Genomic DNA, 12,504 nt, shown 5'->3' with positions numbered 1-12,504 from the left:
ACCAAGATTTGGGGTGAGATGGGCACGCTAGTAGGGAAGGACAGATTACAGCAGGACCCAGACAGGTTACAGGGGTAGGCTAATGAAAATAGCATGGGTTTCAATACTGACAAGTGCAGGGTGTTGCACTTGGGCAGTAGGAACCAGCAGCACACTTATAAGCTGGGAAACTCTCTTCTTGAGAGCACAGTGGCAGAAAGAGATCTTGGAGTCATTACTGACTCCAAGATGAACATGGGCCGACAATGCGAGGTCATAGTCAGTAGGGCTAACCGTACCTTGTCGTGTATCCACAGATGCATCTCAAGCAGGGCCAAGGAGGTGATCCTCTCCCTCTATGCGACACTGGTCAGGCCGCAGCTGGAGTACTCTGTTCAGTTCTGGGTGCCGCACTTCAGGAGGGATGTGGACAGCATTGAGGGGGTCCAGAGGCGGGCCACCCGCATGATCTGGGGACAGCAGGGCAGACCCTACGAAGAGAGGCTATGGAACCTTAACCTGTTTAGCCTTCTCAAGAGAAGGCTGAGGGGGGACCTGGTGGCCATCTATAAACTCACCAGCGGGGACCAGCAGGGTGTGGGAGAGACCCTGTTCCCCCTAGTGTCCCCTGGGGTAACAAGGAATAACAGCCACAAATTGTTAGAGAGTAGGTTTAGACTAGATATTCGAAGCCGCTACTTCACAGTCAGGGCAGCTAAAATCTGGAACCAACTTCCAAGGGAAGTGGTGATGGCTCCTACCTTGGGGGTCTTTAAGAGGAGGCTTGACATCTACCTGGCTGGGGTCATTTGAGCCCGCTTTTCTCTCCTGCCCAGGGCAGGGGGTCATACTTGATGATGTATTCAGGTCCCTTCCAACCCTACTTCTATGAATCTATGAAACTATAAGGGCTGCGCTGCCTCAAGCCCTGCCTCCACCGCCTGCTCCAAGGCACACCTGCACGCACCAGTGTGGAGCTGATGTTGGAGCCCCGCACAGCTGTTTGGAGCCTCCTGGCTGCAGCCAGGCCCGGCTCTGGGGAGCTGCTGCCAGTCAGGATCCCGGGCTGCTCCCAGCAGGCAGCTGGGATGCTGCAAGCCCTGCTGGGAGCAGCCCAGGCTCCAGCAGCTACCCAGAGCTGGGGTAGCTGCTGGCAGCCACAGAGCCCGGGCTGTGGGGCAGGGGCTTTGGGTGGGGGGCATGGGGCAGCAGGGCTGGGGGACAAGGGCTTTGGGTGGGGGGCAAGGGGCACAAGCAGGGCATCCAGCCATGTACCCCTTGCCCTCATTTTGTTTTTCTGCCATGCCTGTACTCTGGCAGCTTCCAAGGTAGGTATTGTGGCGCTTTCGGCACTCTAGGCAAAAAAATGTTGCCTGCCCCTGGACTAGACCATTCAGGAATATCTGTAATGAGAACCCTAACCTTATGCTGGGAAAGTCTTTCAGTTGATTATGGCTATCAATTTGTTTCAAGGGTTTTGGTGAGCGATGCTCTTCAAACTCCCAAACTGTTATAGTTTCTATTTCATTTTATTCTTCTTCCTGAATAATTACTTAATGGTAGTTTTGAGGTTACAATCTGGTCACTAGGGCTACAGAGAGGCATTACACATAAACTGCTTTAAGTGATCAGAAACTGGTTTAAACTTGTAACATTTGGGGGCACATAAACCAGTCTGAAAATGGCTTAAACTGGTTTGACATAAACCTGGTTGAATGTAGTATCAGACCAAACTGATTTAGGTCAAAATGGTTTATGCAATGTCTCGGCCAAACCCCTTGCTGGTTTAAGTTAAATCAGAGATCCCAGCCCCAGCATGCTCTGTGTCTGGGCTGGGCGCTCTGCTCCACAGCAAGGCTGGCCTATCCCCTCTGCGCCCTGGCTGCAGCTTTAGAGACTTGCAGGCTGCTCTCCACCTCCTCACCACTCCCTGCTAAGCAGGAATTCCCCCCTGCCCCCTGCCTTTCCAGAGGTTTCTGTGTATTAGTTAGCAGACCACATGCTGGCTACGGTCCATGCTGAATCAACAGGCAGAATCAACAGGTAGCGGGTAATATCCCTCTGTTGTTTTCTTAATGGGGTGGTAAACACTGAGTTAGAGGTGATGAACACTTATCAATCCCCTGCTAGGCTAATCAAAGCTAATCACAGACCCTGGCTGTGCCCTGCCTCAGCTCAGTGTCAGGGAAGGGATAGGAGGGCTGCTCTAGCACCCCCCAGCTTCTAGCCTGAGCCACTGCAGGCATGTGCCTGAATGTTTGGGATCTCTGTGCAGTTACAAACTGGTGCAGCCTAGCCAGGTTAGGCTAACCTGCAAAGATTGAATCAATTCAGGCTCAGGCCTTTTGAATGTCCCTAGCCTTGGGAAGCAAGTGTGATAGCATCCACAATGCAGTGTAAAATCATGAAATTCTGATCTAGTAAGGCATTTAAGTGCTACTGGATACTGTTGACTGAACTCAATAAAGACTAGAGGTGTCCTTAAAATTAAACATGAGATTAGCATTTGATTGGATCAGGGCCTTGGTGAGCAAAGAGTGGCTGACAATATAAGGAAAAAGTTCCTTGTTGACACAGAAATAACTTAGTAATCAGCAGTGACAGGAAAGGAAGTGTCCTAATAGTTACTTCTATTACTTAGGCTTAAGTGGAGTTTAGACTAAATACACAGTTTTGAAAAATTGGTTGGAACAGCTTTGATCGTTTAAAGGAAGAGGCCTATTGGACTTAAAAGTTTCTTCTGCATCTTTTTTCCTTGCAGCAGTGACAGCTAAAGTGAGCATAAATTACACAAAAGGAGTTTATTTCATGAAAGAACCTCTAAATCTGTATATTTCTCCTCTGTGATCTCACAGAGTGCTGTCCACACTGCAGAAAAGGAAAAGCATGATCTCTTGAGCTCTTATTACTGTGGATATGTTTGTAGGTCCTTCTCTAGAGGCACTAGGTCAGGGGCAGGCAATTATTTCAGGCAGAGGGCCACTTACCAAGTTTTGGCAAACTGTCGAGGGCTGCATTTCCCTCTCTAGTGCAGGGAAGCAGGAATAGCCCCATAGTCCCAGACCAGAAGCCTCTGCTAGGCAGGGGCTTCTGGTTGGCAATGTGGTGCTGGGTGGTCCTTGTTGCGGGGTCCTGGTGCCGGCTTCCCCTGGGTCCTACTGCCATCCTGTCATCTTTGACAGGCAGCTAGGAGCAAATAAATATTACATTTTTCTACATTTTTTGGGGACCCTGCGGGCCGGATAGAATGAGCTGGAAGGCTGTATTTTGCCCACCCCTACACTAGGGTCTAGTAGGTTAAAAGACAGCTGCCACTTTGGTCTAATCCAGCCACACAACTAACACATTTATCATTTTTATTTATATTATGCTCAACACTCTAGTATGCGAGTGGTTATCTCACACACTAAGTCCTTGGGCAATAACCTTCTTGTCTTAGGCCATGTGTAGACGAAACAAGAGGCGTGTGTGCATGACACTTTAAAGTGGGTTAACTGGTTTTGCACAACTTTAATGGTCTCAGTGTTTGCATGTGTCAGCGGCATCTTGTGCATTAATTCCAGCCACTCTAGGAAATTCAGCAGCGTAATGCACGTCAAATGACTTGGGGCACAGCAAACTAAAACTTCTTTGAGGCATTTTAATTTGCTGCCCCTATGGTCCCGGAGTAAAGCACCAGGTTCTGTGCAGCTCCATGGCTCTGCAGGAAGCCCTGCAGGCAGCCTGGCCAGCAGCCTAAGAAAGGAGCTCTGCCCAAGAAAAGCGGTGAGCCTGATCTTTTTTCTTTCTCCCCTGGAGCCTGCCTGCCTGAGCTGCGCAGGGGTCCCGTGCTTCCCTCCACGACTGTGGTGTCCCCTGGGACTGCCTGAGCCAGGTGCCTGTGGGCAGGTGCCATCTGTGGGGGGGGCCGCAGCTGCTGTGGAGGGAAGCACCAGCTCCATTCCTGCAGCCCAGGGTCCGCTCTGCCCGTTGGCAGCTTGCCCTTCCCTCCCTGCCGGAGAGGAAGGTAAGTCAGTGGGGTGTGTGCACAACACGGAGGTTTAATCAGCCCTAAATTGAGGTAATGTTTTTTAAAACCTACTGCTTCAATTTAGGGCCCCCATTTCATCTACACATGCCCTCAGCTTCTCTATCTGTACATTGTGAACTATATAATTTATGAATCCATTCTACAGGGATGTTTTAAGTTAGAATGTGTAAGCTTGCAAGGAAGTAAAAAGGCACATTGGGATCCGTGGTTGCCCACGTTGGCAAATGTATATGAGAGGGGTGTAAAGCTTGCCCCACTTCCTTGGCCAGATCTGAACCATGCAGCTTCTTGTAGAAGTAAATGAAGCCCCCTGCTGCTGACAGGTGTCCCCAACAGGTACTCCCCATTTTGGTGGCAGGTCCAACCCCATTCACCCTGCCCCTGAATTCCTGGCTCCTCTGGGACCACTGCATACTAGACAATCTGGCTGTGCAAGTTGTTTGATACCCCTGATACAGGGCACAAGAGGGGCACACACAAAAGCAAGCAAGGTATAGGCAGAGCCCTAGTTCCAGAGCCCAACCTGCTAGACTGTGCAACTGAGCCAGCACAAGGGGAAATGCAATCTTCACCTTGGGTACGGCTCACTCAGCTTACTTCCTTCCCCCTGCTCCCCGACCTACCCTTCAAAAAGCAAAGCGGGAATAGGACTTAGGTTGTGACTAAGCCTGGTTTCTAATCTGTTCTAAAGATGTTCAAAATGCGCCATTAAGATCTTTCGGGGGGGGGGGGGGGGAAGGTTGCATAAAATGTATCTAGCTTTAGAGCTAGCAAAAAAAAAAAAAATTCCAACCAGTCGAACAATAACGAACCCAAGGATTGGTTTGGAAACAAAATTCCTCTCTTCAGCTGAAAATTTGTAGTAGTTACACTACTAACCAGTGTCTCTGGAGATTCAGGTTCAATTCCCCACCCTGGTTCTGCCAAAGACTTCTATGTGACCTTGGGCAAGTCGAATAGCTTCTCCAAGTCCCAGTTCCCATGTATAAAATGAGAATAATAATACTTCCCACCTCACAGGGCTGTTGTGTTGTGATCTTGTAAACATTTTAAGATTACAGAATCTGAATATTGAGAACTATATATATGTTATATAGCTGATAGAACCATGTATTTTCCTTTATTCAGGGTAAAATTGCAGTTGAGTCAAAAGTATCCATGCAGCACCTTGAAATTATGAAGTATCATATTTGCTCAATTACACTATCATCAAATTCATTTTTCCTTTATTTGGGAAGACATTATTCATGTTTGGAATAAGTATTTCCACCAAGAGGGCATGTATTAACTTTACAGTAACACCCCACCATTCACACCAAATGGGAAACTATTCAATAAGGAACAGATTTCACTTGCAGGCTAGCAGGGGAAATCAAGGGCAACAACATTTTATTTTTTTTTAAAACACGATGTGGGAAAAAATCGCTGGATTTCAAAAGCTAAGTGACAGTGTTATCCCCTAGGCTATAACTTTTTCATTTGTGCCTGGGATCAGTTTCCTTTGGTCTTTGAATCCTGATTCAGATCCCCTTGATCACAGCACAATGCATGCAGCCTACCCACCGCCAGGTTAACCTTAATGCTCAGTGGATTTTTATTCTCACCTGCTTTATGGAATGCAAAGTGAAGCTTTCTTCAAAAATAAATATTTGCTGCCTCTATTCTTTTTCTGCCTTTACATTTAGCCTTACCTTCACACTAAAGCAAACATGCTAATGTTCTGTTGATTAAATAGCATTTGTGGTTACAGAAGCTATTAACTGATGATTGAAATGCAGCATTTGGGGAGCAGACATCTCTGCCTTATACCCAGACAAGCACACACCTGTGATACCTGTGGAACATTGATGAGTATTTAATTTCTGTGCTAATTTTCAATTTCCACTGACCCTCCTTTTAGGTACTCCTTCTCTAGTTCCATGATTAGCTGCAGAAGTGGAAATGCTGAAAAGACACTACCTATTATCTTTCAGGCAGCTGTAAACATTGCAGCAAGATAATGGAATTAGTTTAGCTGGGAGGAATTAAGGCATCCAGATAGGGTCTGCACTATCTCATTCATAAACTGTTCTCTTCTGGGTGTTGTGGTGTGTCATTAGGGAAGGGTTTGGGGGATATGGTTGATATTTATTTAGCAAATTAAATCTAATAGTCACATACTAGCTATAATTAAACACTTTCTGAATATATATAACCTGGCAAGACAGCATAATTAATCCATAAAATATCTGCCCACAATGCCAAAGTAGAGCCATTATTAAACAGGTTACTTAAAACATAGCAAGGTTGGCATCGTTCCTGAATGTGAGCAGATGGAAATGTATATGCTTTATGTGTGTTTGGCTTGTGGAGCTTATGGAGTGTGTATCGTAAGACTGAGTAAGGAAAGAAAACACAGTAACAGTGTAACCCTAGGCTTTTTCTTTTTTCCTTCATCCCAGAACTATCACTTCTTTGATAAAACCCCATTTTGGGGGTTAAGATCCAGTGGCCTTATGATCATACAAAAAAGAGACCCTGATTCAGACTGTCTGTCTCCACACCAGAAACAGCAGGGAAAGCACTTATTCCCGCAAGAAATACGCAGTGGGTGCATTTACATGAGACACTTAATGCCCATTGGACTAATTCTACTGCACATTAGCGTGGCTGGCAAAAACTGTGCTAATGTGCCAATGTGTAGTAGATTAATCCAATGGGCATTAAGCGTTACCTAAAAAACATCCATCGACACTAATGCGCAGTAGCACCAATTATGGTGCATTAAGTTAGTACCTGTTATTACAGGTACTAAACTTAATGCACTGTAATTGCAGTGCATTAATGAACATGTAGACGCACCCAGTATCTCTCATCGCTCAGCCTCACCCCCTCCAGTTGATTTAAGATGCTTCTGTAGGCTCCAAACTACTTTAGCACGCCTCAGGGAGACTGGTTAGCTGCTAGGATAGTCTCTTGAAGGAAGAAACTATTTGGTGGTATGGGAAGATCGTGGGGACTGCAGTCAGCTTCTAATAAAATGCATTAAAATTAATTCACCTGTTATGGGTAATCCATAACCTATCTGTATTATGTGTGTAAATTGTACTCTCATCAGTGAACATTCCTTCAAAAATATTATTGATAGAGGTCCTTTAAATGGCCAGTGCTGAGAAAGATGTGTAAGGAGGCGGGGGTCAAGGGAGTAGCAAAAGACAATTTTGACAAATAGGAGCACATGGGACAAATACAACAGGCTTGGTTTCTGAGTGCCATCAATGTAACTAAAGAATGACTCCACTGAAGTTCATGGACTTTTGCTATTGTAAGAGTGATCAGAACTAGGCCAATACTGATTTGAGGAAGGGCAAACAGGGAAAATGTTGTCTTGTTACAGAAATTTAGAACATGGGACTGGGAAATAATCCAGAATTCCACTGGGAGTGTTTTCACTGAAGAAGGAAAGGAGCTTTAAGATGAAATTCAAATGAGAAAAGTGAAAGACTGGGGGAAGAACCCCAAAGCAAAACTTTTCCCATCGTTTTTTATTCCTTTTTTTTTAAATCAAGTTCTGCAGAGTGTCACAAACAATACAACTGACAGATAATGACTTTTTCAGTTTCCCCTGTTAGCATAATGCTCCTCATGCTTTGCATTTATTGTGCATTATTCAAGGATTTTTAACTGAAATAGGGACTGATAATCTGCTTTTGTGCCTTTTTGTTAGGCAAATAAGGCAGACAGCAGTTGAGTTTAAACATTATTAAGAAAAAAAAAGACAACATTTCAGATTAGGTCATTTCTCTATCCTTACAAACTAAAGACTGTGATTCCTTCAGACCCCTCAGAATGGGTTGCCATGACTAAGCAAGTAACAGGAACAAACCAGCTTCTGCCAGATTATCTCTCAACTGGTACACCTTTCAAACTTTAGAACCAAGCCCGTTGGATCCTGCACAGAGTCAGCAGTAAAGATCAATTCAACGGCCCACAAGAGCTGTTCATCTAATTCACAGTTTCAGGAACTTGTTTTTAAAGACCTTAAGTTATTTATGCAGGAAGGGAATAGTGTAGAGCCCCAAGCAACAGTACTAATAATCACTGCTGAAGGTCATTGGCCAGTTTATGAGTTGTGTGGCCGAATGTCTACAAAAGCTAAAAACCCTTGAGTAAACCACTATTGCTAGAGCAGCTATGCAGGTCTTCAAGGGGTTACTTAAGAAATCTGTCCACCACAATACTTCAGAGGCACAGTCTTTCCATACCCTTTCTTGTATTATAATGGTAATCAAAAAGACAATGCAAACCATTCCTACTTCATTTTTGCATAATTGAGGCAGAGCCATTGGAGGAATTACAGCCATTATGCAAGATGAGACACCATCACAGCAGGGCCTGCTACCAATGCGTTTTGCCAAGTTATTTTTATAGACTTCAGTTACCTGTCATTTAGTAATTGGCCATTTTTTCCAGAGAGATCCATACACAGTTTCCTCATCTTCTTAAACCTTAATATTGTGAGATTGCACTAGAAATTGAACATTGTTAAACGTACTCCACATAGATGGCATGCTTAAAAGTCAAGCTAGAGCTGGAACACACTGTTTCACTTAACCATAGGCTGGATGGCTGTGCTCTTCTAGGAACTGATCATTTTATCAGCCTTGTCACTACAACGTAGAGACACGATGCAGATGGCCCAACAGAGATCCTTTCCAACCCCAAACCATCCTGTGAGTCTGCAACAAGAAAAAATTGATGTGCTGAAGCTTTCACTCAAGACAACAATAAATTAACAGAGCTGACAGAATGGGGATCAAAGGGAGCCATGTCTCAAGGAACGCAGCATGTCCTTCAGTGAAATATTAACTTCGTCCTATTTCAGGGCCAAGGCAGAGGGAGTACAGGCTGGTCAGCAGGACATGCATGCCTGGAACTTCAGCCAAGTGCACATTAGTCAAAAAAAAAAATAATGCAGCAGAGAAAAGCATTTTTTAAAAACCTGTGCATGTTTTGTTATCAAGGAAGTTGCTTAGCTAAATATTGTGAAACAGCAGATTGCAAATCGCAAACTTTACAAAAGACAAGGCTGTCTTTAACAGCAGGTTACTGCTTGCATGGGAGAGCAGTGCAGAGATGGGGGGGCAGAAGTGAAGATGCATATTTCTAACTGAACAACTTGGTAGAAAATGATGACTGTGCCTATAAATGTAATCTTTAGAGTGTTGGCACTGAGATATGTGAGAGCTGTGAACTGGTGTGAAAGCTAAAATACCTAAAGGGACTAATAAGTCCCTATGGGGACCCCAGCTTGCCAGATTCTTAAATGGCTGCAAAGGATAATTGCAGAGAACTACAGCAGAACTGAATCAATGCCATTTTCCTTGAAAATGTATTGTGCCTCTGATTATGTTGCTCTGAGGAAACTGGCTGCTTCCCCTCACCTCAAAAGTCATTTGTAAGCCACTAGGAATGTGTCCAGAAAGATCACAGTGCAGTTTAAAGCCAGAAGCATAGTTGATTATATATTTATCATTGCCCTGTCAGATAACATCTGAGAGGACAAGAAGAAAGGGATTCAGTCCTGCAGTGTTTATTAGCACATTTGGGATGTTTTAGGAAACTATCCAATTGGATCTTTTCTGGCAGGCCTATAAAAACTGTGTATATCCATGATGAATGAATCCACTTGCTCTTGATCCCCAGCCTCCCCCTCCTACCCCACTCTCCTCCCACATGCAAACTTGCTGCCTCAATTGCCTTTAAAAAGGAAATAGAGAAATAAATAGGGATGCACTATTGCCCTTAGCATTATACTGCTCAGGAATAGATGTTAATCAATTGTATGGAATGCTTAAAGTAATATGCAAGCACTTTCACACCAAACTGAGAGCACAACAGAAATTTTACCCCAGCAAATACATGAAATAACTCCCTCAATCAAATTAAAGTCTTATATCCTAACTAAATTCTTTCCAGAATTACATTATTTCCAGGATGCTAGTAAAAGTGGTCCTACAAAAGATTGAACATACACACCAATTATCTCTCTCCATACAAGGATGTATATGTGTACACATACACAATACACAGAGTACTCATATGTGTGTGTGTGAACTATCCTCACATATTTCTAAATTGGTATACTTCTTCCTAGTTTTGTTTAAAGAATTAAGCAAATGGTTGACCTTATAGGCAGTCAGTAATTTGGCTAGAGGACCTTTCTTTACAATGGTGACAAAACTTTAAATCACAGATGTTGTAATCGGGTGGACAGTCTCTCATCTTCTCTTTTTGAATAAAAGTAGCAGATGTGCTGTCATGCTGGAAGTAATTTTGGTCATTAAAGTTCTTGATCCTTGAATGTCAGCAGGAGTTAGGTGACCATCACTTGCACTTACAAAGTACTGCATTTAACTCTCCATAAAATATGGATTTTATTGCAGCAGTGACAACACTTCTTTCCACAGTTACTGACCTCTACTGTGATCGCTTATCTCCTGACTCAACTCTTTGCATAGAATGATAGATATACATATAGAATGGTAGCTATTTAGTGTGTGTGGATAAAAATCATAATGTATGTAGAGTGCTATATCTATTGAGTACACACATACATGCTCAATGAGAGTGCTATACCTATTATGTATATGTATATATAATCAAAATGCACAGTGCTATTTATATGTGTGTCTATACGAGTACAGAAATGCCACTGATAATGCACAAGAGTTAGTGTTGCCAATTCCTCCAAAACATTTACCACTAGGGATGCATTCAGGTCTTCTTTCTGTAATGATTCAACTTCTCTTCTGTAAAATGCCTCCCCACTTCCAGTCCCTCCCCAACCTGCCATTAGCAAATAAAGGATTTCACGTTTGTCAGTTTTTGTACCCTCTCCAGCTCTACAACCCCCACTCCCCCCCAACTTTTCTTCTTTGAGGAAGCACCTACATCCAGCTTAGCTCCCCGTGCAGCTCTGAATATTATTCATTTCAATAGCACATCTAAGCCTCCTGGAACAAGCAGCAGGTTTGGTTTGATATTTTCCTGCACTTTATTAATAAGCTTCTGCTTTTTATTCCACTCTGCCCCCCTCCTACCCCCACACCCTTTTTCCTGAAATATTTTACTCGTGGCATTAATTTTCAGGAGGATGCTGCATCCATGTGCCCTGCTTCACATGACAGCAAATGCACTCCCCGAAAACACAAGAATTGCTAGTACGCAGTGCCGTATCCATGCACAAACAGTTCAAAACAGGGCAGATAGATCCCTGCATCTACTAGTAAGTGAGCTGCCAACTTTGCCGAATAAGTAGCTTTAAAAAAAAAAGGGGGAAAAGAAAAAGCATTTATAAGAAACAAAACCCCAGCATCTGCTTGCTGCCTGCTACAGTTCAACTTGCTCTAAACAAGTCCAAAGTCCGATCTCCTTACCGGTAAGAAGAGAAGAAAGAGGACAAGTGCTCAGTTCTCATTCAGTAATACAGTGGTCAGTGTGGTAGCAGGGCTGCTTCTCTGCCTGCTTTTCTCCTCTCTTGCCTCTCACCTCCACTGCTGAATCTACTGACATCTAAGTGGGGCTCCCTCTCTCCCAGCATCACTTTTAACTCTAGCATGCAGGGAGCTGAAGCTGAGGGGGCTCTCTATCTGATTGGTTTCCATTCAGTGCTCCTGATTAATAAAAAAAGAAAGAAAGAAAGAAAGAAAATCCTCCCTCTCTCACATTGCACACACTCAACACACATACACACAGACTGTGCTGCTGCTGCTGCTGCTGCTTCTGGAGCTGCAGCACTCAGTATGGGAAGGTTAAGGGCTGGGAAAAGCTGGCTCTTCCAGGCATACAGTGATTTGCAAGTGAATGCAGTGGGAGGGTACAGGGAGGAGGGCTTTGTTAAAGACCCCCCTGTGATAGAATGACTCTGTGTTTGATGTCTAAAGCAATCAGCTCAGTCTAATCTGCTGGTAGTGATAGTAAAAGCAAAAAAAAAAAAAAAAATACAAAGGAGGTTAAAACGCACTCATAACTTGTAACTGTGTGTGCCTGTGTTGTGTGGGTTCTTCTATATCTTCAAAATAATTTTTTATCCTTTATCCTTCACTGTTCTAAAAAAAATGACTGAATATTATTTTTCAGCTCCCCCAACTTAATATATGCATTAGGAATGATCAGTGAAATACTGACTTGCATGAGGAAAAAGTAGATGTTGTAATGTGGATGCTGGTGTGTGTAAGTATATGTTAGATCTAGCTGTAAGCATGCAACATATATGTGATATGAGCTTGCCGTGAGAGTTGTATTGAGAGCTCAGAGAATTATATTGATTGCTCAGAGTATTATATTGAGAGTTGTTTTGAGAGCTCAAGGAATCATAGACTGAGCTCTTGGGGACTGAAGGCAGGTTGGCTTTTGTGTTTGGACAGCACCAAACACAAAATGACCCCACAAGAAGGCTATCAATGACTTCATATGAATATAAAATAATGAGCTGTAAGCTACCTGCCAGTTAT

General features: G+C 43.7%; 1 protein-coding gene across 2 annotated transcripts in view; it reads right to left on the bottom strand.

Moving 5' to 3' along the window:
* Positions 1–11,847, bottom strand: part of CDH6 (cadherin 6) — a 137,910-nt gene extending 126,063 nt beyond the window's left edge. The window contains exons 1-2 of one of the 2 annotated variants that reach the window (XM_019483351.2): positions 11,428–11,847; positions 8,431–8,727 (exon numbers count right to left, since the gene is read on the bottom strand). The gene's annotated coding sequence lies outside the window, so the exon portion shown is untranslated. The remainder of the gene's footprint in view (positions 1–8,430; positions 8,728–11,427) is intronic. The other variant, XM_006276324.4, reaches the window with a different exon arrangement.
* Positions 11,848–12,504: the final 657 nt, after the last annotated feature.

The sequence above is a fragment of the Alligator mississippiensis genome, chromosome 5 (genome assembly GCF_030867095.1).
Source record: "Alligator mississippiensis isolate rAllMis1 chromosome 5, rAllMis1, whole genome shotgun sequence".
NCBI classification, from domain to species: domain Eukaryota; kingdom Metazoa; phylum Chordata; order Crocodylia; family Alligatoridae; genus Alligator; species Alligator mississippiensis.
This window is presented reverse-complemented; position numbering and strand designations above follow the sequence as displayed.